Source organism: Ceratotherium simum, chromosome 35 (genome assembly GCF_057802395.1).
Source record: "Ceratotherium simum simum isolate JZ-2026a chromosome 35, ASM5780239v1, whole genome shotgun sequence".
Lineage (NCBI taxonomy): Eukaryota > Metazoa > Chordata > Mammalia > Perissodactyla > Rhinocerotidae > Ceratotherium > Ceratotherium simum.
The window spans coordinates 16,451,145-16,467,824 of record NC_141934.1 but is presented as its reverse complement, the minus strand read 5'-3'; the positions used below and the strand labels follow the sequence as shown (position 1 = coordinate 16,467,824).

General features: G+C 50.8%; 1 protein-coding gene across 1 annotated transcript in view; it reads left to right on the top strand.

The window, feature by feature from the left end:
- Positions 1-16,680, top strand: part of SRRM4 (serine/arginine repetitive matrix 4) — a 149,089-nt gene that overhangs the window by 84,795 nt on the left and 47,614 nt on the right. The window lies entirely within an intron of this gene.

Here is a 16,680-nt window from a genome sequence, read left to right as displayed (position 1 = left end):
GAGGAAGGGCTGGTTTTAGACTTTTGAAACCTGGCTCTGCTGTGTGACCTTGGGTGAATTATTTAACCACTCTGTGCCTCAGTTTCCTCATCTTTAAAATAGGAAGAATAAGAATGTTGTTCTCATAGCATTGTGATGAGGACTAAATCGAGATATATATAAAACTTAGAACTGACCTATTATTATTTCCATATTGTTGTCTATCCAGTAACTCATTTAATCCTCCCACCATTCCTGTGGGATTGAGTCACTCCCACTTAAGGTAAAGAAACTGAAGCTCATAGCCAGGGAGTGTCTGAGCCAAGATTCAAGTTCCCATCTCAATTCCAAAGCTCATACTCATGTATGCCCTCCTACCCAGTGGCTTTTTCTCCCCGTGTTGGACATGAGGAAACAGAGGTTTCTGAAATCCAGTTTTGTAGGCAAGGTCATTCATCCAGTAGTGGTAGAACCGGGACCTGAGCCAAACTGCTCTGGAGGCAAAGACGGTCCCATTGTTCCTCAGCTATCTCTCAGAGAGGGCAAGCAAGTTCTTCAAAGCCACACAGCAATTAAGAGCTATGCAATACCCTAAATCTGCTCATTAGTCCTGTTATTCTCAACCTTTTTTTACCAACAGTCCAGACACATACCAGACGATGTTCACATGCACAACACACCCCCTGCACAAACCCAAGATCACATAATGGTGACATTCTCAGCACACAGACTTAATTCCACACCTTTCTTTCCTGCTCGAGAAAGTATAACAGAATGCAAATCAGGGTAAAGGACTCTGGTATAAGAGGAATCTTGAATCCATTCACTTATTCACTTAACAGATATTAATTAGGCCCTTACTGTGTGCCAGGCACTATTCAACCGTCGGGGGAAGCAGCTGTGAACAAAAGAGACAACAAAATCCCTGCCCTCATAGAACTTGGATTCTAGTGGGGGGTGGGGAACTCATACAGTAAACAAGATAGACATGTAAATGGTTACATTACAAGGTATACAGTACTATAGAGGGAAATAAAGCAGGAAGAGATAAGCATACAATGGGGAGGGGTTGTGTTTTTAAACAGGGCTTATATAAGGTTGTCAGGGAAGAAATGTCACCAAGAAGGTGACATTTCAGCAAAGACTTGAAGAAGATGAGGGAGGAAGTCATGTGCATATCTGGAGGAAGAGTGTTTCAGGCAGTGGGAACAGCATGTGCAAAGGTCCTGAGGCAGGATTATAACTGGTATGTCAGAGGAACGGCAAAGAGGCCAGTGGGGCAGGAGTGGAGAGAGCAGGAGAAAAGGGTAGGAAGTGAGGGCAGAGTGGTAACATGGGCCAGATTGTGTGGGCCTGGTAATTAGTTTGGTTTTAGGGAAGCCATCAGAGGGCTTTGAAGAGAGGAGTACCATGATCTGGCTTGAGTTTTAGCAGGATCCCTCTGGCTGCCTTCTGGGGAATAGATTGCACGAGGGCAAGGGTAGAAGCAGGGAGACCTAGTACAAGGCTCTTGCAACAATGCAGGCGAGAGATGCTACAGGGTTGGACCACGGCGGTAGCCACGTAGGAGGAGGCAAGTGACTGGATTCTGGATCTATTCTGAAGGTAGCATCTAGATTTGCTGAGAGGTCAGACCTGGGATTTGAGAGCGAGAAGTCAAGGACAGCGCCAAGGTTACCACCTGAAGGAAGCTGCCATTAACTCAGATGATGAAGACTCGTGTATTTGTACATTGATTTTAACTGGAAACCATTCCCAAATTTTCGTCTTTCATAATCATTAGTAACAAACCCATGACAGAGATTAAACCGATCATGACGGATCCGCGTGTCACGCTGCGGCTGACAACCGCTGAGCTGTTCCGCAGGGAGACATTTCTCCTGTGAATTGGCGGCATTCCTGGCTCTGGCTTGTGGGTCTCAGGATCAGCCTCATTATTCCACGGAGGTTACTGGGAGTGGGCTGAACTCCCAGTGGGGGTCTCTGTAGGGCTCTGCAGCTCCTCTGAACAGGAGGCGAGACCCTCCCCCAAGAGAAGCCCCACACCTTGCCCAGCCTCTGTCTCTCCCTCTTCCTCCGTCAGATGTGAAGACAGACAGTGGAGCCCCCTCCCCCTCCATTGTGGATAATTCCACCACCACCCCTTGGCCCCGTCGCCCTTTTCTTCATCTTGCCCATCTTCCTTTCAGCTGATGTAATTTGGGAAAATGGGGACCTGAACGGGCTTTGGCTGAAAACATTTGATTGATCTCAAATGGGCCGCTCTCTGGCGCGCGGGAGAATGTGTCTGCAATTCCCCCCTTCTCTTAAATTGCAACAAAAGGCAAAATTCTGTTTTCTTCCTGAGACTGTTCGAGTGCATAAGGATGCATTTGAAATGCTGAGCCAAGCCGGCCTGGCTGGTCATTCAGCCCGAGGCTGTGGTGGGATGAAGGTTTCACTCCCTGCCAGGCCTGCACCCCGCAACCCAGCTTCACCCCCTCATCCTTGAGCCAGCCCCACCCCGGGCCTCCAGCCAGAGGAAGTGGCTCTAGCAGAGTGGCAGGGATGGAGTTTCCCGGAAGAGCCCTCATCTGAGTAGCTTGCAGCACAGGGTGTCAGGGGACCAGGGCTCTGCCACTGGGTGGCTGCATGACCCGGAGCAGGTCACGTCCCCTCCCGGAGCTTTATAGGAAGAGGAGTTGGGACTGGAGGGCCTTAGCATCCTGACCCAGCATCCTTATGCCCCAAGAATGCTTAGCAGGGCAGAAGCTCCAGGCACGTCTGGGGAAGGAGAGAAAGAAAGTAGGAAGGAAGAGAGATTTGACAAGGCGAGAGAAGCCTGGTGTTTCTCAGAATCAGGACCACTCCCCCTTGTGAAAGTTCCGGGGAAGTAGGGCATTTTCCTGGTGGTTGGCCTTTTGGGGGGCACAGCGTGGGCTGCAGCTCGTCATGCCCTGCTGCAGCCTTGGCATGGCCAAAGAGGCTGATGCTGCTCTCGCGCTGCCCGTATCCCCTCGGTGCCCACCACAGCTGAGCATGGCGGCTTGACTTCCAACTCACAGGACCTGCGATTCTCCACCTGAGGGCCCTCTCTGGCCCCCGAGCCCACTCTGCCCAGACCCAGGGCAGGAATTAAGGCCCCTTGGGAGCAGCCTGCGTCATGACTGATCGGAGATGATGGATAATACTCCAGCTCCCTTGTACCTCATGTGGAAGAACTCGGAGTTGTGCGGTCTACACTGGCTCCCAGGGTTCCCCAGTGGGATTAAGCTCCAGGTGCCCGCAGTGGTAACTGGCTTGTTGACGCATCATTTAGCGGCTCCTTCCTTCCCTGTCCCTCTCCCCACTTCTCTACCGAAGCATCCTGGGATGACATCGCAAGTCAAGGACTTGGCCCTGAATCTTCTCTGCGAGGCTGGACCTGAGGGAAGGGTCCCATTCCCAAGATGCCAGGGACATTTGCGGCTCAGCTGATGCTTCAGAAAAGAGCTCAAACCCACTGTGTTCATGCAGAGCTGAGCTGACAGTGCAGCGGCCCAGAACGTCGCCGGGTGTCTGCCTGGCCTTGGACCCGCGCCAGAGGAGATAAGAGCAGCTGAGGCGTCTAGATGCGCAGAGGAGACCCACCCAGCAGGACTTGGCCATGCGGGGACACAGGGAGAAGGCATCGGAAGAGGTGAAAACAACACAAATAAGACATGAAATTTGGAATCGTTATTTTAAAAGTCTTGAAAAGCATAATTGTGCTCTTGCCACGGACCACGTACAACACAAAATGTGGGACCTCACTGAATCCTTGCCACAGCCTTGTGACATTGGCACCATTACACGGTCCATTTTACAGATGGGGAAACCGAGGCACAGAGCGGTGAATTCATTCCCTAAGGCCACATAACTAGTACATGGCAAAGCTGGGATTGGAACCCAGGCCTCTGGGTGCAGAGAGTCTGACTGGTGGGGGAGAACACCTGGAGGCGAGGAGGGGGAGGTCGGGGGAGGGGGTCCTGAACACCAGGCAGAGGGATCCCGTTTGTCCTCTGCACCTCAGAGCCAAGGGGCTCGTTGTCTGGAAGGCGGGAGCGGGAGGGAGGGGAATGGCTGGGCATCTGCCACGGGAAGCCAGGGGAGAGCTGCACGCCATTTCCGCAGGCAGCATCCTCAGGGGAAACCTGCCGCCCTGCAGTACCAGAGGTGTCTGTTACAGATGCCAGCGTCCTGGGACTCGGGGACTGTCCCAAGCGGCCATCTGCAGCCACACTGGCGGTGGGTCTCATTAACCTCTCCCTTGCTGGCTTGATTGGGCTATTTATCCAGTCAGTTCTCCCATTCAACCAATATTTACTGAAGACACACTATGCACCTGGCACCTTCTAGGTGCTGAGGATATGACATGGCAAAAGGTTCAGTCTCTGCCTCGAAGGACTCACAGACAATTGCAAACAGACAATTGTCAAACAGGCAGTTGCAATGGAAAGGTATTGTGAACATAGAGAAGGAACACAACAAGCCTAGTAGTCCTGGACAGCCTCCCGGAGGAGGTGTCATTCTAAGTTGAAATCTGAAAAATGGACAAGAGTTGCTCAAGTTGAAGGAGGCAAGGTGAGTGATGCCATTTCCTAGTAAGAAGTAACCACTGTTCAAGAGCTTTCTGTATATTCACTATTAATCCCCGAAATAACCCTCTGAGGTACTATTACTATCCACATCTTACAGATAATGAACTGAGGCCCAGAGAGGTGAAGTCAGTTGCCCAAGGTCACAGAGTGGCAGGACCAGGGTTTGAACCGGGCAGTCTGGCTCGAGGCTGTGCCCTTAGGTTCCAGGCTCTGCTGCACCTGTCACAGAAAACACAGTGAGCCAAGATGCAGGGGCTGTTCAGGGCCCTGCAAGGGCTTCAGATGGTTCGAGCATAGTGTGAGAAGCAGCAGACAATGACACACCTGGAGAGGTCAGCGGGGCCACGGACCTCGAAGGCCACAAGAGCCACGTTGAGAAGTTTGGACTTGCTTCTCAGGGCTCTGCAGAAGGGAGGGGCATGATTGAATCTGCATTTTGGAAAATAACCCTGCCTGCTGTGTGGAGAGTGGGCTGGGCAGGGCCAGAGGGAAAGAGGAGGCTGTTTCAGGTCTCTGGGTGACAAATGATGGTGGCTTGGGCCAGGGAGGGGACAGTGGAGATGGGGAGACGGAGATGGATGCTGAGATGCTCTGAAGTGAGAATGGTCGAGATTTGCTGATGGGCTGGACGTGGGAGTGAGAGAAAGAGAGGCTCCAGGGTGATGGCCAGGTTGCCGCTGGGATAGCAGGTAGAAGGTGGGGTGGGGGACAGGCGTTGGGGGCGGTGATGTGTTGAGGCTTGGACAGGTTAGGTGTGAGGTGCTTGTGGGACTTCCATGAGGAGAGACAGAGGAGACAGCTGGACACTTGAGTCTCGAGGTCAGAAACGGGAGATAACCAGGATAACCATACACCCCTGGGTACTTACTGTCAGCACCCCCTTTGATCCCCAAAGTCTCCCAGTTTGGACAATGAATTATGTGGTTACCCTAGATGTGACTGAGCTGCCACAGGACACATCTTGATATTGAGAACATCTGGGTCCAGGTTCCACCCTGCCTTATACACACACATCTGGACACATCCTATATATTCATGTGGACAGTCAACTGGACACAAATAGATGTGACCGTGAATACGCAGTTCCTAGGGAGGCAGGTTCATTACGGTCAAGGAGTGTTGGACTAGTCTAGAGGCCTTTGCTTCAATCCTGCCAAGCCCCCCACACTTGTCTCAGGCCTCAGGTCCCACCACCAGGGAGAGAGATTTGTACCGGGAACCAAGGCTCTTTCTACACCCCACCAGCCAAATGAGTAATTGGTGGAATCAAGCCATTTCAATGAATTTTTTTGAATGGTATGGCCTTTCTTGTCCACTCAAAGTATATTCAAGAGCAACCCAGGTGGCCAATGTTTCCCTCCATGAAAAGAAGGGTTCTCTACCGCAAATCCACAAAGGCAAGTCCACTCTGGGCTTATGCAAAAGGATGCTGCAGCACCTTTGCACAGGAAAGGGGTGAGTGGGACGGCGCATAGCTTTCCAGTTGTGTGTTTCTCATCTCATATAGCAAAATACATGTAGGAAGAAACTAGAGCTTTGGTTAGATGGTTGGTCCCTAAGGGCAACAAACACTCTCAAACAGGATTTTGAACCTAGGAAAGAACCTTCTCAAATTCCTTGCACCAGTTTCTTTTGAAGGCTCTGTGCCTCTTGCTCAGTGGTGTTCATGGTGATGGAAGGCGGGGGTAGCTTTTCCCTGGCTTCCAAGCCCTGGCTCTACACAGCAATCACACAACTACAGGACACAAAGCCTTCTTGTCCCAATGCCTGATGCTTTCAGAGGCCCAAAGTGGGACGCACTACTGGGGTTCAGAGGGTCCACAAGTGACCCCCATGGCGCCTAGCCCAAGAGGCACTGTGGTGTAGGGATGATGACCGTGGGTTCTGGAGGCAGATTGCCTGGGTTCAAACTCCGTGCCCACCATCTATTAGCAGCATCTCCTCTTGCCTCAGTTTCTTCATTGGTAAAATAGGGTGATAATGGTACCAGCCTCAGATAATTGTGGTGAGGATTCTTAGAGCAGAAAAAGGCATAGCGTCTAGAACAGTGCCCGGCACATAGCTGGTGCTCCGTGAATATCCACATTATTATTAGCAGTGTTAGCATTTCTAATGGTGCTGTCAGTTATCACCCAGCATAGAAATGGATACAGCTGGAAGAAACCAGGAGAAGGAGCAAAGAGGAGAGGAGTGGAAACAGGGCCTTTGGACCGCCAGGGCCTTGCTCAGAAACCCCCCGCGGTTCCTGTCGCCATTTCATTCAGACTTTTTTTCCACCGGAATGAGAAATGCAGGTTCTGTGTCAGAAATCATTGCAAATTCCAAATTAGTGAGGTTTCGTGGTCCACGGAAAGGCGCTGGAGGGAAGATTGGTCGACGGGGTGTTTTTTAGCCGTTGGAGCAAGCTGGCTGATTGATCGAGTGTCTCGGTCAATAGACTGTGCAGACAGCAGCTGGGGACCCAGGCGCGGGCGAGGAAACAGGAAGGAGACGGAACACCAGTCAGAGTGGGGGAGGCAGAGACATGGTCAGCCGTGGAAGGAGACAGTTACGCCAAAAGCTGGGTGGACTCCTTCTGAAGGCCAAGAAGACACAGTCACAGTTCCTTAAGAACTCAAGCTCCCTCACTTGCTCACTGTGTGTCCTTAGGCAAGTCACTACACCTCTCTGAGCCTGTTTTCTCATCTAAAAACAACCCTTACCTTACCTACCTCAAAGGCTTATAACGGAGCTTAAATGAAATAATGGGTTTTAGATGTCTGATGAGGTGCTTGGCACATGTAGGGGCTCAGTAAATGTGAGGCCCCTTACTCTCATACAGTGAGTGGGGAAAGTCGGTACGCCCATGCTTCAGCCTGTGAACTCAGAAGCTGTGTTTGGAGGTGACAACTGTCATCCTTAAATTGGGGGCTAATGGGCCATGTTGTAGGTTCTGGGCGCCACTGTGCCATCCCCAATGTGTTCAGAAGGAGGTAAGAAGATGGAGATGATTTAGACCCAGAGAAGACGCTGACTTACAAAAATCTTGGAATGGACAGGCTCTTCAGAGGTCACTGGGGCCAGTCCCCTGTCTTCAGAGTCTCAAGCTATAGTGCAGGCAGAGTGGAAGCCATGCTCTTCTCAGAGACAGCTGTGAAAGGATAATCCATAGGGCTCCTCACCAAGCAGGAATTCTTTCTTCTATGGGAGCTACCAAGCCTCTTTCAATAATAATTACAATTATAAGACTGTGCTTAGCTTCATAAATGTATATTTCCCGCAACTACCCCCAATACATAGGTATTATCCCCATTTTAAAAATAAGAAAACAGGCTTAAATAGATGAGGGACCTTGCTCAAGGTCATGCTGCAAGATCTTGGAGGGATTTATAAAAAGATGCTGAAGCATCTGCGATGGTGGAGGAAAGAATTTATTCCTATGGGGAGATGGGCAGTGGGGATCAGAAAAGGCGGGTGTGACCGCTGAGCTGAACCTTGAAGGAGGAGCAAGGCTTCTCCTGGCAGAGAAGGGAAGAGAGGCCACTGTGGGCAGAGGGGTCAGCGTGAGCAAAGACAGTGAAGTTGGGAGATCCTGTCCCAAAAGCTATTTACAATGAATAATTACGATTACAATGACAGCTAACATTGATTAAGTGCTTACTCTGCACCAGGAATGGTGTTAAGCACTTTACGTATCGTTAACTCCCCTTTGCAGAAGAGAGATGAAGTGATCATCCAAGATCACAGCTTGAAAACGGCAGAACCAGCTTTTGAGCCCTGGTCTGCCTGATTCCAAAGCTCCTGGTGACTTCTAGCTGTTCGGTGGTAGGAAGGAGCTGTCCTGAGACCTCCTAGTCAGTTTCTGCCACAACCCCACCCCACGGTCCTCTTGGAGCAGAGGGGAACCCATCAGGGTTGGTGGGAGATAATCATGAAGCTGACTGCCTAATAAAGATAAAGCTCTCTCATAAACCCACAATCTTGCAGTAATGGGTTTGACTTTTAAAAGGCAGATAAAAGTCCCAGTGGAGGGACAGACCTTTCCCATCAACTCCTTAATCAGAATTAGTGTGGAGGAGCCATTTCCTACAGGTGGGACAGCTGGATGCCTGGGTTGGCATTGAGAAATGGCCACTTCCGGGTAAAGCCAGCCGTCTGCTCTCTCCAGAGCTCCCTCTCTCCCACAGGGAATCCTTCATCAGAGAAAAACGATAATGGCAAAGGATGGGGTCCCTGGGACAAGCCTAAAGGAGGGTGAACGGAATGGGTGTGATTTGAGAACTCATTGATGATTGGGGCCTGAGCTGCAGGGGGGGGAGGAGCCTTCTGAGAGCTTTCTGCTGATTGGTGGAGTTGAGATGGACCAGCCTCTCCATTCGTTCTGCTGCCATCACCTTCATCATCATCATCATCATCACCATCACCATCATCCTCCTCCTCCTCATCATCATCATCAAACAACATATAATGAGCATTTATTATGAATCTGGGAAATGTGCTAAGCATCTTACAACCACCTTACGAGGCAGGTAGTATTAACAATTTCCATCCTCAGATGGGAAAACTAAGCCTTGATGATGTTAAATCACTTCCTGTGGGTCACACAGCCCTGAAGTAGCAAAGCAGAAATTCAAACCCATGTCTGGCTGAGTCCAGATAATATAATACTTACTGATTGTTTTGCATTTAGTAGTTTGTCAGAGGAAAAACTTGATCTGGATCTATGTCTTTGATGGAATTCACAAGAAATAAAGCCTGAGACAGAGATTTAGGTGCACACGACTTACTAAGGGTGTGTGCTCAGCAGAAAGAAAGAGAGGAAGCAGGCTAGGGCAGGGGCAGAAAGCTAAGGAAAGACGTAGTTTCAGCTGGAGTGCAGCCTCAGCCTGATCCCACGGGGAGCGCGGGAGTGTGGATTGCTCCATAGAGTTGGTCCGAGCTTGAGGCAAGGGGGAAAGTCTTTTGTACTCTTCTGTCAGTTAGTCGTTGGCTATGGACTTCCTCCCTGCCCCACCCAGGGGTGGACTTTACGTTGGGAAAGGAGCACCTGTGAGGCATTGGCAGCCAACACTCACACCAACCTAGGATCTGACCAGCAGCCTCCACTATGGCTGCAGAAGAACTGAGTGGCGGTCTCTGCTCAGCCCCTAACTCGCCAGGTGCCTTTGAGTGTGGCGCTTGGACGTCTGGACCTCAGATTCACCGGGGTTGGGTTCAGTGTCCTCCAGGGGCTGGCCCAGCTCTGACAGGTTCTGACTCTGCGATCTGGCAACACAGCCACTGCCCCAGGCAGCAATCTCTGTTTCCATAACCTGAGAGGAGAGACAGGGCCCCTCTGGTGGGTGAACAGTGTGATGTGAGGTGTCTGACAGCTTCCCCCGCTGAAGCCCTTTATCTCACTTCTCTGCTGTGTTATTTTAAAACTAACGAGCCCAGACCTCAAGAGCTCACTGCCCGCTCGCTGCCTGCCACTGAGATTTGTGGCTTGTCTGTTCTGTCCTCTCCGCAGACTTGAGCAGCTAAGCTGAGGTTACTCTCTGCTAGTTAGGAATTTTCTTCCAAACCTCAGCCTCCGGAAAGAGGGGCATGTGCATGTGTGTGTGCATGTGTGTATGTGTGTGTACATAACTGTGCCATAATCTCAGATGCCCCCCCATCCAGGTCTAGTTCTAGCTGACAAAAGCGCCCATTGGGTGACTCTGGGAGGATGGAGAGACAGATTCATTCCCAGGCTATTGAAAGAGAAAGAAGCCGGGTCACTGCAGGGCCTGGGAAAGGGCCAGTGAAGTAGCCACTCAGGTTGGTGGTGGCGAACCAAGGCCCCATCATAGGGAGGAGCTACGGGGATGCTCAAGGGCACTCCAACCTCCCTGCCCTTCCCCTTCCCAGAATCCCTTGCCTTGGGCTGTTGAAGGATCAGAATCAGCAGCGTGTGAGTCCCAAGAGGCAAGCTTCGCAAGGAAGGCTGGAGATCAATGTGACCTGTCCTTGGAGAGTGTGGCTGATTTTTAAAGTGCCACCGTGTGCCAGAAACTGTCTAAGCGCCGGACACGCCTCATGTCATTTCATCCTCACAGCAGCCCTGTGAGGTGCATACACTTGTGACTTCACCAGAGAGGTGAAGAGACTTGCCCAGGGTCACCCAGCCAGGCAGAGTCTATCTGATGACTCTAATCACCAGTAGCTCCGCCCGCTCTGTGCAGCCTGTCTTGTTTCCTCCAGACACAGGTGCCCTCTGTCTACTCAGGACTTCTCCTTTCTCAGGTCACTGTCACTCCTATATGAGAGTTTCCTATGTAACTGCCCCAGGTCTTCCACTGGACTGTGAGCTCCTTGGGGGAAGGACTCATGTCTGGATCATCTTGAAATGACACTCCATCAGAAGTAAAATGATGCTCAGCAGATGAGTGAATGAATGAATAATGAATGAGTGAATACATGAACAGCTGAGGAATGCATGGATGAATGAATGGGAGGGGTCAGACACTATGAGCATTTTAAGGCTGGGACACTTCTAATGAGCCATCTTGCTATTCTGAAATCCCGCTGGGACATGGCCATCAGAGCTTACCTACCTCTCCAGTTCCTGCCTCACTCTAGCCAGGTGCTCCATCTTATCCTCAGCAGATCCAATCTCCTGGCTTTAAATAGCACCACAACGCTGACATCTCTCAAATGCACTTCCCCATCGCGAATGTCTTCTCTGAACTCCAGTCTCAGGGACCCAACTGCCTACCTGCCATCTCCACATGGATGTCTAATTGGCATCTCAAAACTAACACGTCCAAAACTGAGGTCCAGAGAACCCTTCCAAAATCTCCTTTTCCACCTGCAGCCGTCCCCGGCTCAGCAATCGGCAGCTCCATCCTCTCGGTGGCTCAGACCAAAGGCCTTGGAGTCACCATTGACCCCTCCCTTTCACACTCCATATCCAACCCATCAGCAAACCCTTGATTCCAACTTCACTCCACGTCCAGAATCCGACCACTTCTCACCACTACAGCAGTGATAGCACGGATCCCAGCCACCATCTTCTCTCACGTGGGTTGTTGGCAATAATCTCCTCTCTGGTCTTCCTGCATTTATCCCAGCTCCCTTGTCATCTACACTCAGCAAGCTGCCAGAGAGATCCTTCAAAACCTAAAGTCAGATTACATCACTCCTCTGCTCCAATGGCTTCTCATCTCACTCAGAGAAAAGTCAAGTTCTTGCGATAGCCCAGTAGACCGTGCATGATCTGGTCCCTCATTACCTCTGTGACATCACCCCTACTCTTGTCCCCCTTGCTCACTCAGCTCTAGCCTCAGTGCATCTAGCATGTTCCCACCTCAGGGCCTTTGCACTGGCTGTGTCCTCTGCCTGCTGTGTTCCTCTCTCAGGCATGCACGAGGCTCACTCCTGCATCACCTTCAAGTCTTGCGCAAATGTCCCCTTCTCAGTGGGGCCTTCTCTGATCACCCCGTTTAAGATTATGGCCCCCTCCCAGTGGCATTCCCAGGCTCCCCATCCTGCTCCATTTCCTTTCCCAAAGAGTGCAAAGGCACTCTTTGCCTTCCAACATCTACAGCTTCTCCACTTAATTATGTGTATTCTCCGCTCTCCTCCCACCTCTGCCCATCCCAGTAGAATGCAAGCTCCACTAGGTAGAGACTTTTTTGTCTTGTTCTCTGTGTGTCCCCAGTTCCTAGAAAAAGGCCTACTTATAGTAGGTGCCCAATAACCATTTGTTGAATCAGTGACCGAGTGAAGAATAAGGGAACGGTCCCCAGCAGCACTTCTTGGGACCAGTCTTTACTCTCTCGGCTCTTGAGCCAAGGTTTCCTAGGCTGAGGGCTTCTTCCCTGTTCCTGGCAGATCTTGCTTGGTGCCTCCTCCAGCAGTGGCTGTAATGATGCCCAAAGAGGACTCACCTAGCACAGTCCCTCCCACGGCAAGAAAATATAGTCAGCGGCTCACCCTCCCCAGAGAAATCTAAACCCTGTCTGCAGTTCCAGCTGAAGGTGCCCTGGGCTGGAGCGAGAGATGGTGTTCTTGCCCCTGGTGACACAGCTTGGCAGAGTCAGGGCTTGAACCCAGGTCAGCAGGACTCCAGGACCTGTGCACGTTCCCAGCATCACCTTTCACAACCTGTTCAAGTGGAAAACCACGAAGTTTCGGAATTCAGCCATTTCCCAGGTTGGGGGCAGCCTGCATTTCAGGCAGTCCCAAGAATCAAATCTGATCCATTTCTCAGCAGTTTGATCCCTCACTAGGCCAATAGGCGATCGACAGGCCAGCCTGTGGAGGGAGGAATGACTGGGTGGGTTTGGGGTTGATTGGAGGGCAGTGATGGATGTGTTTGCAATGAGAGTTCAAAACCCAGGCAAGTCGGGGGCGTGACCCGCTTGGCTGACCTGGGTGAGAAATACTGAGCTGATTTTTCTCCATATGGTTCTTTTGTCCTTTGACCTAAACTTGTGAACTGGATGATTTTTGATATCCAAGAGTGTTTACCACACACACACACACACGTTCACACACTCACGCCCTCTCAGCCCTGAGAACTGAACTAAACCATTCTCTCCAGTTGCCTGAAGAGACAGCGGACCAGAGCTGTGCTTGTCTGTGTAGGCCAGCCTTCCGAATCGAGTCCAAGTCCTTGGTGAAATCTACAGTCTGGCTACTCAAAGTGTGGTCCGCGGAGCAGCAGCCTCGCCTGGGAGCAAGTTAGAAACGCAGAAGCTCAAGCCCGAACCCAGACCTGCTGAACCAGTGTCTGCGTTCTGACAAGATCCCCAGGGGATTCACGTGCACATGGAGGTGTGGGAAACATCTGTCCACGTGGCCCTGAAGGATCCAGCCTCTGCCTGCATCCTCAGTCTCAACTCCTGTTTATTTCTGCTCCCCCACATTCACTGCAGCATTGTTCACAACAGCCAAGACATGGAAACAACCTAAGTGTCCAACAACCTAAGTGTCCATCAATGCATGAATTGATAGAGAAAATGTGAGAGAGATATATATATACACACATATATGTATGTATATGAGAGAGACAGAGAATGAAATACTATTCAGCCATTAAAAAGAAGGGAACCTTGCCATTTGCAACAACATGGATGGACCTTGAGGGCATTGTGCTAAGTGAAATAAGCCAGTCTCAACTCTTACCTCCCACCCTCCACCCCAACTATCTCTTCCAGCTTACTGCCTCCTCTGCAGTTACATGAAGTCCACTGCTGTGTCTCAGCGCCAGGCTTTTGTACATGCTACTCCACTCTCCTGACCAATTTCCATACATCTTCTAGGATTCTTTCCATGGCCACCTGCCCGTACTCCCCAGGCTGGATGAGGTGCTTTCTCTACGGTTCCATAGTCGTCTGAGGTTCTCTCCATCAGAGAACTTACTATACCACATTGTCATTCCCAGTGGAGGGATCAGTCTTCTCCTTCCAGGCTAGGAACTCTTTGAGGGCAGAGACAAGTCTCAGCTACTTTTGGGTCCTTGAAATCTGATACTAAGTAGGTGTTGAGTAAACAACTACTGAATAAGTGAATGAAGTAATGCGGGAGATGCCAGCCTCATAAAACTTCCTCTGTTTCTCATTCCGTGCCTATTAAGATGAGCATTACTGCCCCCGCATCCAATAATGTCTCCACAGTAGCCCTCTGGCATCCCCAGTCTTTCCCGAAGCTGCTCTGCCTTCTCCGGCTGTGATAGCAAAGCTCAGAGAGTCACAGCTCCTGCTGATTGTCCCCAACCAGGCTTAATTAACCTTGAAAAGGACTTGGTCCCAAGACCTCAGACCAGCATATTAATAGGGCCGAGACCGAAGTCTGAGCTGAGGCACAAATGAGCCAAATCCATCTTGTCCATGTGCTGGGTCAGCCCATGATAAGCCTTGGGCCTTCTGGGGGACTCATGAGCTAGGGTCTGGGCTGTAACCTCTATTGAAATAGGCAGACTGGAGGTGTCTGGCCAAGTGTAGGAACAAGGATGGGTCATCCACAGCCCTGGGTGCAAGTGTAGAACAAGAGCCTGAGCCATGAGCCTTGGATGCGAAGCAAGTCCCTCTGCCTCTCCAGGCCTCAGTGTCTTCATCTGTGTAATGGAGATCAACTCACCAAACTGAGTACCTTACAGAGGGTTGTCAGCATCACTTGATGCTGACACACAGGTGGAGCGATTAGTGGGATGGAAGCAGTAAGTGTCAGGGATGGCCCGAATCTAATGACCAAGTGCCATTCCTGTTTGTGGAACATAACCTTGAGCCACAGCTCCTTCTCCAGACACATAAGGCAAGTCTGTCTTACAGAGAAATTACCAAGATTCACCCTATGCCCCCATTTATTACTTCTTACATTTTCAAAGTGTTTTCCAGATCACTCTCCTTTTTTCTCAGTTGATTCTTATAAACCACTTACTACCCCAGGCCTCAGTTTTTCCATCTGTACAGTGGGGATGACCGTGCCTGCTCCTGGGTTTCTTTGGAAGCTTAAATGAGACGAGGCATGAGAAGTGCTTAGCCTGGTGTCTGACAGAGTAGGTGCCTGACACATGCCAGCTGTTGTTACCATCAAGTGATGTGGAAAGAGCAAGTGGGGTCAAAAGGCCACAGTTCAAGTCGCAGCTCTGTCACCGTGTGGCCTTGGGCAAGTCCGCTTGCCTCTTGGGGTCCTCAGTTTCCCCACCCTGCATGGGTGGGCTGAGGCTGGGGTCCTTCTCGCTCTCCTCCAACATTGTTTGTCTCTGATTCCCCAAACAGTGTTTAACTCAACCTAGAACTTGGGGCACCAGGATCTGCACCCAACCTCTTGGCTGAATGAGCACTCTGTTGGGAGTGGGGTGTTTTGATGTGAGAAGCAGGGACGTGGCCAGGGAGCCAGGCATCTTGGAGAGTTTTGCAGAAAGTTCAGCCTTGACTCTTATCGGAGGCTGGGAATCTGCTGGTTGCCATGACTACGGAGAGCTGCATCTAAGCTCCAGGTCGTTGATTAGCAGGAATGTAGAGGGGAGGCCTTGAGGAATTCAGCACTCGCGGCTCCCTCCCTCCCTCCCTCTGTGAAGTGGAGTGTGCCGGGCCCTTGACTTCACTGTTTTAGCTGTCCCCTGAAGATCTCGCCTTCTTTTAAGTACTTTTTTCTGCAACATCCAAGGGCTGTGTGGTAAAAACAGGCAGCTGCTGGTATCCCTCGGCGAAGATGGAACACAGAATTTTTCTTAAAGCTCTGCAAGGATGCGGAGCTGGGAGAAGGGAAGGAAGATGGGTGGGGCTGTGGAGGAGAGGAGTGTGGCTGAGGTCTGAGTCCACGGAAGCGCTGTGTGACCTCAGACTGGCCCTTCCCCCTGGACCTCTGCTTCTTTATATGTAAGGAGAGGTTGAATCTGATCTGTGGTTCCCACATCAGATCGGGCATCCGAATTCGTTTGTACATCCCTCCGTTTATTCATTCATTCATTTGGCAAAGTTTATCGAGCAAAAAGGCACGTTTGCCAGGCACTATATCCCTGGGGATTAGGTGGTGAGAAAAGAGACGAGTTCCCACTCTCTTGAAGCTTACCTTCTAGTCCTGAAGACAAACAGTTAGTTAGCAAATAAGCATATAAAACGTTTGTTTCACGTAGTGACAAGTGCTCTGAAGGCAGGCGCAGTGGGTGACTGATGGCAGCAGGTCAAGAGAGGAGGAAGATTACATGAGGGGTCAGGGAGGGCCTCTCTGAGAAGGCGACAGTTGAATGAAAGGAAGGGGCTGGAGGAACAGCATGCCAGGTGAAGGGAACAGAAGGAGCAAAGGCACTGTTCCTTAAGGAACAGTGAGGAGGCCCTGTGGCTTGAGCAGAGTAAGGGACAGAGAGAGGTAGGAGATGGGGTCTAGAGCAGGCAGAGGCCAGATCATGCAGAGACTTTTAGTTCTGGTAATCAGCTTGGATTTAGTTCTTGATCCAATAGGAGTTGGAATTACCTGGAATGTCTTTTTTTTTGTGAGGAAGATCAGCCCTGGGCTAACATCCGATGCCAATCCTCCTCTTTTTGCCGAGGAAGATTGGCCCTAGCTAACATCTCTGCCCATCTTCCTCTACTTTATATGGGACGCCGCCACAGCATGGCTTGACAAGCAGTGCCTCGGTGCGCGCCTGGGATCC